The sequence below is a fragment of the Anolis sagrei genome, chromosome 5, assembly GCF_037176765.1.
Source record: "Anolis sagrei isolate rAnoSag1 chromosome 5, rAnoSag1.mat, whole genome shotgun sequence".
Classification (NCBI taxonomy): domain Eukaryota; kingdom Metazoa; phylum Chordata; class Lepidosauria; order Squamata; family Dactyloidae; genus Anolis; species Anolis sagrei.
Window position 1 is genome coordinate 159,553,311 of NC_090025.1, and position 11,376 is coordinate 159,564,686.

The 11,376-nt window shown below is 52.0% G+C and overlaps 1 protein-coding gene across 1 annotated transcript in view; it reads right to left on the reverse strand.

Annotated features, from left to right (window-relative positions):
• Positions 1-7,965, reverse strand: part of GRIN2B (glutamate ionotropic receptor NMDA type subunit 2B) — a 329,107-nt gene extending 321,142 nt beyond the window's left edge. Inside the window, exon 1 of the mRNA XM_060777190.2 lies at positions 7,170-7,965. The gene's annotated coding sequence lies outside the window, so the exon portion shown is untranslated. The remainder of the gene's footprint in view (positions 1-7,169) is intronic.
• Positions 7,966-11,376: the final 3,411 nt, after the last annotated feature.

Sequence of the window (11,376 nt, forward strand, 5' to 3'; positions counted from 1 at the left end):
TAATCAACCTGGGCCTTCGTCCTGGGGCTTTTTTGACACAAAATATGGGCTTTGTGAAGACTTGGCGCAAGAGTTTTCACAAGCTACTACACAAGGACATCTGGGGCCAGGGGTAAATGTGTGCTTTTTAAAAACTATATGGAGATTATATTTGCATACAAAAAATATATTGTGTGTAGCGACTTTCAGCGACAAGGGCATGGCATTGCATGCATTCCCAAATTCTGTTTTATTTATTATGTAATAAATATTGCTCTATGCTCCAAAACTAGCCTCACAATTAAATTCTGTTTTGTGAGCTTCTTGTGTTTACTTTTGCATGCATGTCCCACATGTGTACATGTAGTGTATTTCTATTTCTGTGCAAGAACTAATTTATTATTTTGTTGCCTCTTCTGTCATTCACACCAATTTATTATTTTGTTGCCTCGTCTGTCATTCACACCAATCCACCTTCATCTGGAATATATTCTGGGCAGGTTTTGTGCGCATATGATATGTCTGAATACAATTATCTTGAATACAACCACCTTGAACCTCATTTCGGGAAAAAGGTGTAGGATATAAATCAAATCTAAATAAATAAATAAATAAATACATGTGTATACAATCTGCATGAATTAGACCGCATCACACTAGAGAATGAATACACTTTAAATCCGGTTTCTGCCTCCTGCAGAATTCTGGGGTTTGTAAGTTTAGCCTCACTAAATTACAAACCCCAGAATTCTGCAGGAGGCAGAAACCAGTTTTAAAGTGGATTCATTCTCTAGTGTGATAATGTCCTAAATGTATCTATATGTACACATTCCGTGTGCATAGATCTGGTGGATTTCTGCCTGAGTGCAAAGGATTGTCTATGATGCAATGCTGAATTTGCGTAGTTACACCCAATAATCTGTATTTATCCATGAACTGAATTCTGGTTTGCATTTTACTCATCACACATTTCATATTACGCTTATTCTGCATAGAGGCACCTGAGGTTTTTAAACCTATGAATATAAATATACTTATTTCTCTCAGTGTAAATTAATGTGTGATTGTGCTATCCTTCACACTGTCACCACCTTCCACAAATCTCTCTTTGCCCTTATTTCCCCTACACATATCCTAAATTCTATGCCCATTTTCTGTCACCAACAAGACTTTGCATAAGGCAGTTCGCTATTTTCTTACCGCTTTAGCGATATGCTCTGAGCTTCTTTAAAAATTACTAACCAACAAAATCAGTTAACACAAAGTATCACATCAATTTAGGATTGAAGAAAGAAAAGAATTTGCAAAATTATTCCATGCAAGGAATAGGCTTTCTATCCTTCCTTCCACTTCCACTATGTAATTTTGGATGCCCACCTTTTGTTCAATGTGTATATTGTCAAGAATGTATTAAGAACCCCGGTCAAAAGATCAGAACGAAGGCCTATCTGGCGCAGCATTCCGTTCACACGGTGGGAAGCCCGTTATCCATGGAGCCTTAAACATTGTTTTTCGATGTCATTATGTACCTCATGATTTTGCTATTGTGAATACGTAAGTATTTTCATAACAATGAGGATTTAAAAAAGATTATTGTGGAGTTTTGAAGTAAAAAGTGAGGAAGGAGATGGCAAATGTATATTTCATAGGTGCTTTAAAGAGAGGATAAGACGCCTGCCTGTCCAGCTACACAAGGTTATGTGCAAACTTTGGCCCTCTGGGTGTTTTGGACTTCGACTCCCACGATTCCTGGCCTCAGGACCTTTCCTTTTCCCCCTCAGCTGCTTAAGCGGCTGAGGGGGGAAAGGAAAGGCCCTGAGGCCAGGAATTGTGGGAGTTGAAGTCCAAAACACCCAGAGGGCCAAAGTTTGCCCATGCCTGATCTACACATAGAAGACATGGTGTGCTCTTCTTCCTTTTTTATCTGTTGCTGGTTCTTCTTTCTCTCTCTTTTCCTAATGTCTAAGATTTATCTCGGTTCATCTTCCACACTGATGAAAATCAAGTATGAAAAGGTGCACCTGCTTCTTCTCATACCACTTCTTTGGACTTGGAGGAGCCACCAAGAGATGCAGCTGTCACAAACAAATCTCAGGATGTGTTGTTGAAGGCTTTCATGGCCAGCGAACACCTCCCAACAAAGAATTCCACCCAGGCAAGAAGCAGCCAGGTTTTGAAGCTGGAAGACTATTTGACGCTAATCAAGGTGGCCAATTGCAACATTCACACTTGCCTCAAACAGAGAAGAGTTCTTTCTCCCACATTCCACAGATATATAAAGCCCACTTGAATAGTTCCCAACAGACCTCTGAGGATGCCTGCCTCAGATGTGGGTGAAACGTCAGGAGAGAATGTTTCTGGAACATCCTGGAAAACTCACAGCAACCCAAAGTTCAGGATGTCTTCAGACCAATTCCCTCCAATGCATCACTTGTGAGCATGTGAATATTGGTAATAGAAAGTGGTAATCTCACTTTCAAGGACATGAACTCAAGTGTTGCATTTGAGCCTTCTCCTATTTGTGTGAATGGGTGAAAACTATCCAAAAGTGGAAGAGGTCAGATTGAAAACGGAATGTCAATTCCATCCAGATGTGGGGGGGGGGGGAGGGTGAAAAACTTGCATCAGTGAGGCCATTGCATCCAAACCTATTCAACGGAACATATTTCCAAGTAAGACAGTGAGTTTTCCAGGGTGTATGGCAAAGTTCGAGAAGCATTCTCTCTTGACATTTTGCCCACATCTGTAGCAGGCAGCATCAGAGGTTGAGGGATTTTTTTTTTCTGTGTTAGGAGCAACTTCAGAAATTGCAAGTCGCTGCTGGAGTAAGAGAATTGGCCGTCTGCAAGGATGCTGCCAAGGGATGTCCAGATGTTCTGATGTTTCACTATCCTTATGGGAGGCTTCTCTCATGTCCCCACATGGGGAGCTGGAGCTGACAGAGGGAGCTCATCCATACTCTCCCCGAATTTGTACCTCTGACCTGTCGGTCTTCAGTCCTGTCGGCACAAGGGTTTAATCCATTGCACCACTGGGAGCTCCTACCTCTGAGGATGCCTGCCATCGATGTAGGCAAAACATCGGGAGAGAATGCTTCTGGAACATGGCCATACAGCCCGGAAAACTCACAGCAACCCAGTGATTCCAGCCAGGAAAGCCTTCGACAAGACAGTATATTTCATCAGTAAAAAAATATACTGTGAATATTTTTAAATCAAATGTGCTTTCTAACAGAAGTAGGGGTGTTTCAGAAGAAGAAAATCAAATTTGATCATTTTAAACTACGAAATTTAAACTCTGTCACCAAGAATGCAATTTGAGCCTTGTCTTAGGCAAGAACGTGCATCCTGTATCTCTCTCCCTACTTCTTAGACCAGGGAAGCAACACTGAGATTTGAAGCGAAGCTCGAATGGGCTTTGAAATTTGCTGGTCTACACTCGGAGCCTGAAAAGTCAAGTCTAAGGGCCTCATCACACTAGAGAATGAATCGACTTTAAATCCTGTTGCTGCCTCCTGCAGAATTCTGGGGTTTGTAGTATAAGCAGGAGCCTTTACCAGCCTCACTAAACTACAAACCCCAGAATTCTGCAGGAGGAAAAAAATCGGATTTAAAGTGGATTCATTATCTAGTGTGATGAAATAGCAACTTTTACTTAATGGGGAGCCGGAACAGCTCACTGCTGCCAAGAAGAAAGTGCCTCCGAAAGAAGGGTCGTGGTTGCGAAAACGGGTGGAAGGCTCCAATCGTGAGAAAGAAAGACCCACTGCAAGAAGAGCAGTGGTTCTCAACCTGTGGTTCCCCAGATGTAAAATCCTTCAAAAATCCTAAAAGCTGATAAACTGGCTGGGATTTCTAGGAGTTGTGGGCCAAAGGGTTGGATAGAATGAACCGAGTGAGAAAGAGAAGGAACAGAAGAAGGCACAGCAGATGTTTTGGCCTTCATAAATCCTAATAGCTGGTAAACTGGCTGGGATTTCTGGGAGTTGGAGGCCAAAACACTCGGGGACCCACAGGTTGAGAACTACTGGGGAAGAGAAAGAGAGAGCTGGACAGAAAGCGAGAGCCAGGAAGACTGCATGCGCTCCACCAGTGGCAATGAAGCTCTGTCCAGGCTTCTCATTGAACAGCCAGAGAAGCTTGAAGGCTGGCTCTCAGAGAGAAAAAAGCCCCAAAATGTTGGATGGAATAAACCGAGCAAGAAAGAGAAGGAACAGAAGAAGGCACAGCAGATTTTTGGCTTTCAGAAATCCTAATACAGTGGTTCTCAACCTGTGGGTCCCCAGATGTTTTGGCCTTCAACTCCCAGAAATCCTAACAGCTGGTAAACTGGCTGAGGTTTCTGTGAGTTGTAGGCCAAAACACCTGGAGACCCACAGGATGAGAACCACTGTCCTAATAGCTGGTAAACAGGCTGGGATTTCTGGGAGTTGTAGGCCAAAATACCTGGGGACTCACATTTTGAGAACCACAGGGGAAGAGAAAGCGAGAGCTGGGCAGAAAGAGAGAGCCAGGGAGTTGAGATCGCATGTGCTCCACTAGTGGCAACGAGGCTACGTCCAGGCTTCTTGTTGAAAAGCTAGAGAAGCTTGAAGGCTGGCTCTTAGAGAGAGAGAGAAAGCCCCAAAAGGTTGGATGGAATGAACTGAGCGAGAAAGAGAAGGAACAGAAGAAGGCACAGCAGATGTTTTGGCCTTCATAAATCCTAATAGCTGGTAAACTGGCTGGGATTTCTGGGAGTTATAGGCCAAAATACCTGGAAACTCACAGGTTGAGAACCACTGGGGAAGGAAAAGGGAGAGCCAGGGAGTCAAGACCACACGTGCTCCAGCGGTGGCAACGAGGCTCCGTCCCGTCTTCTCGTTGAACAGCCAGAGAAGCTGGAGGGCTGGCTCTCGGATAATAAACTGAACCGAGGACTGAACCGAGACAGAAAGAAGGAACAGAAGAAGGCACACCAGATGTTTTGGCCTTCAGAAATCCTAACAGCTGGGATTTCTGGAAGTTGTAGGCCAAAATACCTGGGGACACACAGGGTAAGAACCACTGGGGAAGAGAAAGAGAGAGCCGGCAGAAAGAGAGAGCCAGAGAGTCGAGAGACGCGTCCTCGCCACCACACGCGCTCCACTGGTGGCAACGAGGCTCCGTCCTGGCTTCTCGTTGAACAGCCAGCGAAGCTTGAAGGCCGGCTCTCAGAGAAAGGGTTGGATGGACTGAACCGCGCGGGAAGGAGGAGAAAGAGAAGGAACAGAGGAGGGAGAAGGAAGAGCAGTAGCAACAGCAGAAGCAGCAGAAGCAGCACACCTGCCCGCCCGCCCGGGCTGAGCCGGCAAGCCCCGCCCCGTTCCCCTCCTTCTGGAGCGCGCCGCAGGCCACGCCCTCCCTGCCCCCAGCGTTCTGGCCCCGCCTCTCCACCCGCCCAGGTAAACTTTAGACTCCCACTTGCGGCGAGGGGGACGTCGGCAGATGTCACCGAGATCCTGGGCTATTTATAGAAGCGCCAGGCGAACGTGCCGGGAGATGGGCGAGCGAGAGAGGGAAGGGGGGGGGGAGAGGGAGAAGAGGGGCGTCGGGGGTGCTCAGGCTCCCTTTGGAGATGGAGGGTGTCCGAAAGGAAACGCGGGCGGGGGGCGAGGGAGGAGAGGGAGGGAACGGCGACGTGGCGTGGCTACTTCCCTGCCCGCGTTTCCTTCCGGGAAGCATCTTGGTTGTGGTCCTTGGTGATCCCTCTCTCCCTCCCTCCCTCCCTCCCTCTCTCCCTCCCTCTTTCTCGCAATGGGCAGCCCCGAGAGCCGGAGGGGGTGTGGTGGCAGGCCGGGATGCACACGGAGAAGGGAAGAAGAGCAGGGCCCAGAATGCTGCTGTGATGGGGAGGGGAAGGCGCTCGCCCTCCAGGGTCGGTCTCCTCCTGCAAGGGCCACCGGTGGCTGCCCACCCGTTGGCTCCAAATCAACGCCTCCCCGCTCCCTCCGCGAGGCGCAGAGCCCACTCCACACCCACAACCAAATATATCTATATTAATTCCCGTCCTCCTTTGTCTTGCCACCATCTTACACAGAGCCGAGCCCCAATCCCAACCCGTGCCATCATTTAGATCGGTATGTGTCGCGTAGGCGCGCAGCCCAACGGAGAAAGGAAGAGAGATTGAGAGAGAGAGAGAGAGAGAGAGCCATTTTGCATCATCCAGCGAGTAGCAGTTGCCTTAGAGGAGTGTGGGGCGTCATGCTGTGTGTGAGAAAGAGATGGGCAGAAAAGGGAAGGGTGGGTAGCTGCGTGGGAAAGGCACCACGCCTGGAAAAGGGGAGAGAAATGGAAAAAAGGGGGAAACCCACATGGAGGAGAGAACGAGCTGCCTGCCATTCCGTGCTTTTTTTGCCCATCTCCCCCCGTTTCCACAGCGTGCCTCCTGACTGACGTGCGTGGACTTAAAATAGCCCCCCGCCTACCCGCCCGCGCGTGCAGGATCCACTCAACCCGCCTCGTGGCCCCCCTTTGCCTCGCCACCCTTCCCCTCGAGGCTTGGTGGCTCCAAAGCCCCGACTGCAAGGCGAGGCGAGGCCTCCTTCCCTCCCGCTTCTCCCGGCCCGACTGCACCATATAATATAACCCCCTCCCCTTTTTTAGCCCACGACCATCTCTTCTCTCCCCCCCCCCCCCTTTCTCTCTCTCTCTTTCTCCAGCCCACGACCATGTTGCTCACTGCCTCAGGGCCGGTGCAAGAGAAGGAAAAGGAGGGGGCCTATGCTGGAGAAGCTGCTCCTCTGCGGCTGGCGGAGGGTCTTTTGGGGACCCCTCCCTCCTCCCCTCTTTGATACCCCACCGCCCTGCCCTCCCCTCCCTTCCAGGGCCCACAGCAAAGGGAAGAGATCCGCCACGAGCGCCTCTTTGGGGCTCCTCCATCTCCTCTGCTGAGCCAAGATGGGAATCAACATGTCTGAACGGAACGGCTCCCCATCTTGAACACACACACTCACACACCAAAATTGTACCTGTTCTCTCTCTCAACAGCATGGCTGGCTCTTTTGTGAGCGGCTGGGCTGGTGGTTCGTGCCATTCGTACCAATGAGGCTGTATCTACCCTAGGCAGGTTTGGGGAGGGGTGGAAATTGCCCCGTTTTCCCACCCATATATATATACATATATATCTATGCAGCGCAAGAGAAGAAAGGCAGGGGAGCCCCCTGGTCCTACCTTGGTTTGTAGAAGCAGAACCTCTAGGCGGACAGGTTAAGGGAGTGAGCATGTTGGGAGTCTCCAGTCTCCTCTCCTCGCTGGCATATCCACATAAGAAGAGCGAGGCCGGGGGAGCCAACGGGGAGGGGGCGAGGCACACACACCCGGAGAAACCACCTCTCCCTGCCGAGGAGCGGTCCTCGTGTCTTGACGTGGTGCAAATTCAAATCGAGAGAAAAGAGAGAGAGAGAGCGAGGCAGCGCTAGGGAGAGGTTGGCTTCCCAGATGAATCAGACCGTGCGAGAGGGGGAGGGAAGCGGGGGGGTCGCAACGTGCAGGATCCACGGAGATCATTCATTCCATTTGCTCCTTCCCTTTGAAGCTGGAAGTGGTGGTGTGTGTTGGTGGGGGGGGGGGGCGCAAGGTGGTCCTAACGCTGCAGCGAAGACAGCGATGGCATCTGCATCTGGCTGGGCGGCGAGAGAAGAGAGGGAGAGAGAGGGAAAGAGAGAGAGGTCTTCCGGGCGCTCTAGAGGCGGGAAGGGGCTCCGGTGTCGGTCGGCGTGGCTCCCCGGCGAGGAGGCATGACGGTCCCCGCGGCGCCGCTACTGCTGCTTCTTCCTGGCGAGAAAAGCGGGGAAAGGCTCGGTCGGCGCGGGGAGAAGGCGTGAGGAGGAGGAGGAGGAGGAGGGGGGAGAGGAGGGCGCCCCAGCGGCTCCCGGAGCCAGACGCCAGCGGCACGTTCCTTCCAACGCATCGCCCGGCCCCGGCCCCGCGCCCCAGGAACCGCGCGCCGCGCCACCACACGACACGCCGCCCGGCCCCACGCCACCCGCTCCCCCCTCCCTCCCTCCTTTCTTCCAAGAAGCGCCTGTGACGGGCGCGGAGGCCGAACGGGGCGAGTGCGAAGACGCCGCGCGGCAGAGGAAAGGAGCCCCACGCGCCACAGGCAGGCAGGCACGCGCCCTTCTCGCCCTCCTTCCTTCCTTCCTTCCTTCCCGCCCTCCCTCTCTCTCTCGAGCGCGCGCGCACACGCCCGTCCTCCTCCCGCCTGTCAGTCACTTGCGCACCCGCGCGCGCACCCTCCCTCCCCTCCTCCCTCCCTCTCTCTCGCGCCCCCCCCCAAACCATCCCACCCTCAGCCCACCACCACCATCATCATCACCAGCGCTTCGTTCAGGCCCTTCCCTTGCTGCCCCCCATCCGCAGTGCTGTAGCCATATCTCCCCCCCTCCCCTTCAGCCTCTGCGCCCCCTCCTCAACCTGGCGCTGAAGGACGGGAACCTGTGAAAGGGAGCGGCGGGCGCGGGGAGGGGGGGCTCTTTTTCAGGGTTTGGCTCCTCAGTGTTGCAGGGGGAGGGAGGGAGGGGGGGAGAGATGGCACACGCCTCCCTCCCCTTCCCCTGCAACGTGCCGGCGGTGGGAGACACGGCAGCGCGCCCCCTCCCCTCCCCTCCCCTTCCCCTTCCTCGGCGCGCGCGCAAGAGGCGTGTTACCTGTCCGCCAGCCTTGGCCACGCGCCGGGAAGGGAAAGGCAAGGCAAGGCAAGGGGAGGGGGCTTGGGGGCGAGCTTCCGAGTCCGAGCGCAGAGAGGAGGAGGAGGAGGAGGAAGGAGAAGAGAAGGGGGAAGACCACCACCCCTCTTCTTCTTCCCTGCCTCGTGGGGAGCCCAGGTGGGCTTCTTCGTGGGCCTCACTGCGGACGGAGCCGAAGCCAGAGGGCCGGGAGAGGAGGGCACCTGCGCCGCGTGTCTGTGTCAACGGGGCAGCGCTCAGTCCCCGTTTCGCCTCGGAAAGCGAAGGAAGGGGAGAGAGGTGGGGGGTGGGAGGAAATGGGGGGAGGCGCCCCGTCCCTCCAACTCCGGCGGCGGAGGGGCACACTTCGGGGATGGGCGACCGAAGGAGCGTGCTCCTTCCTTGCCACACGGGGCCACAGGGACCCAGGCGCTTCCACGCAGCGGACCTTCCTTCTTCTGCCTGCCTGAGGGCTTCTCTCCGGCCAGGCTTGTGCCCGAGGGCAGAAGGGCCGCTTGGCCTGGCCTCGCAGCGCCTCCTCCTGGCGGCAGCGGGGAACGGCACGCGACGGGGCGGCGGCAAAGAAGAGGAAGGGGACCGGGAGGAGGCGGAGGAGGAGGAGGGGCGCGGACCGACCTCCGCACAAGAAGGTGAGCCCGACTCGCCGGGACAGCGCCGGGCACCCGATGTGCTCTTCCTGCTGCCGCTGCTTGGCCCTGACCCCCAAGGGCGGCCAAAGGGAGAGGAAAGAAGGCGGGCGGCCTTTGACACTGAAATAATAACTGTTCCCTCCACTGACCCATTGTCCAGGTGTGGAGCTTGTTTCCAAAAGGCACCAAATCTATTTTACAGGAATCGGGAACCAAACAAAAATGCTATTTTGCTATAAAATCATGCCATTTTCCAAGCCCTGTACCGAAATCATTTGATACATTTTGATAGTTTTGATCCATGCAGAATATTCTATTTCTAGCTAGCAATGTGCTGATACCTATAAGTGAGCTCTGCAAGTGCAGCATTTTTCCAAATTAAGCAGAGTGTGTTTGAGGATTGGAACATCCGTAGGGTGACCAAGGTGCTTGTTTATAAAGCTATTGTCCTCCCAACCCTGCTATACGCCAGTAAAACGTGGACTGTCTACAACTTCAATTGTTCAACTTCTCAAACAATTCCATCAGCATTGTCTCCAAAAATCCTGCAAATCTCTTGGGAAGACAGGCAGACAAATGTCAGCGTGCTGGAAGAAACAAAGACCGCCAGCACCGAAGTGATACTCCTACATCATCAACAACGTTGGACTGGCCACATTGTCCGAATGCCCAATCACCATCTCCCAAAGCAGTTACTATGCTCACAGTTCAAGAATGGAAAACATAATGTTGGTGGACAGGAAAAGAGATTTAAAGATGGGCTTAAAGCTAACCTTAAAAACTGTGGCAAGGACACCGAGTACTGGGAAGCCCTGGCCTTCAAGCATTCAAACTGGAGGTCAGCTGTGACCAGCACTGCTGCAGAAATTGAAGAAGCACGAATGGAGGGAGAAATGTCCCTTGAGGAAGGCGTGTCAAGCCAACACTGATCAGGACCGCCTTCCACCTGGAAACTGATGTCCTCACTGCAGAAGAACATGTGGATGAAGAATAGGGCTCCACAGCCACCTGCGTATCCATTGCCAAGACCCTATGCTTGGAAGGCCATCATCCAAGCAATGGGTTAAACCCTTGTGTTGGCAGGATTGAAGATCAACAGGTCGGAGGTTCGATTCCGGGGAGAGTGCGGATGAGCTCCCTCTGTCAGCTCCAGCTCCTCATGCAGGGACATGAGAGAAGCCTCCCCAATTATCTCACACCAGAAGTGACTTGCAAGTTCTCAAGTTGCTCCTGACACAAGAAAAAAAATCCTTGGGCTATGAGGGATCGCCTAAGTAAGTAAGCTACCTATAACACATTTTTCAACTTTTTGGATTTGGTACCTTTTGGAAACAAACTCTACAAAGAAAAGAATGTAATGTGGATTCAGCATGGCCCACCAGGTGATTTTGGGCAAGTCACACTCTCCCAGCCTCAGAAGAAGGCAGTGGACAAATCCTTGCCAGAAAAATCCTGTGATAGGTTTACCTTATGGTAAGTTGGAACTGACTTGAAGGACCACCACCACAACATGCATTCAACAGGTCAGAAATGTCCGTGTGTTTCTGCATCCGTGTGTTTCTATTATCCAGGTAAAGTCATGCCGTAATAAGTGGCTCAGCTTTCAAAATGTTGATGGAATCTACTCAGAGTGACTGTGACTGAGGGAAGGTCTACACGGATTTCCAGCATGGAGAAGTCTATATGTGCAACCAGAAGTCATGCACTTTTCAGTTGGCGTACATGATTGAGGCCCAGGTTTGCCTGTGTTTCTGATATGCTCTGATGCCATCTACACAAGGTGCACACAGAATACAAGTCCATGTAAATCTTCACTTAAGCGGCTGAGTGGGGGAAAGGAAAGGGCCTGAGGCTGTTAGGAATGGTTAGCTGTACAGCAGCAGTACTCCAATATAAGTTTGGGTTACCATGATAATCCCAGCATCAACAAGCTGCTCTTGATGTCTACATGGTTGTCCAGAGATTCTCCAGTGTAAACAGTAATTTGTGAAATTTAGGCCTTTTGTAGCTTACTATTAAGAGCCACAGCCCCCGGTGGTGCAGTGGGTTAAACCACTGAGC